The 325-nt window shown below is 64.0% G+C and overlaps 1 protein-coding gene across 1 annotated transcript in view; it reads right to left on the bottom strand.

Moving 5' to 3' along the window:
- The window catches only part of UST (uronyl-2-sulfotransferase), a 280,713-nt gene that overhangs the window by 260,476 nt on the left and 19,912 nt on the right, over window positions 1-325 (bottom strand). The gene's annotated exons all lie outside the window — the stretch shown is intronic.

The following is a 325-nucleotide window of genomic DNA, read 5'->3' as shown; positions in this document are numbered from 1 at the left end:
GGGAGGGTAGGGGCTGTGCCAAAGGACAAGCCAGTTCAGATACAGCACTGAGCCTGAAACTGCCCCCGGGTCACCCAGACCGGCGGCAGGAGAAGAATTTGCGGGCAGAATTCGCAGAACCCCATCCCCTGGAGCTACCCCCACCCGCACCACCTGGAGGAGAGAACTGTGATCAGGATGGGACTATGGTCACCACAATGCCCGGGGTGGGCTGTGCCTTCCCCTCGGGTCTCCCCACACAGCGAGGACACAATCTACGCTCGCCGGTCCATACCCACAAACACGCGCCTGCACTCCGCCCCTGAGGTGCCGGCGGAGGCGTGGG

Source organism: Myotis brandtii, unplaced genomic scaffold (assembly GCF_000412655.1).
Source record: "Myotis brandtii unplaced genomic scaffold, ASM41265v1 scaffold847, whole genome shotgun sequence".
Classification (NCBI taxonomy): Eukaryota; Metazoa; Chordata; class Mammalia; order Chiroptera; family Vespertilionidae; genus Myotis; species Myotis brandtii.
The sequence above is the reverse complement of the archived record's forward strand: the minus strand, read 5'-3'. Positions and strand labels throughout refer to the sequence as shown.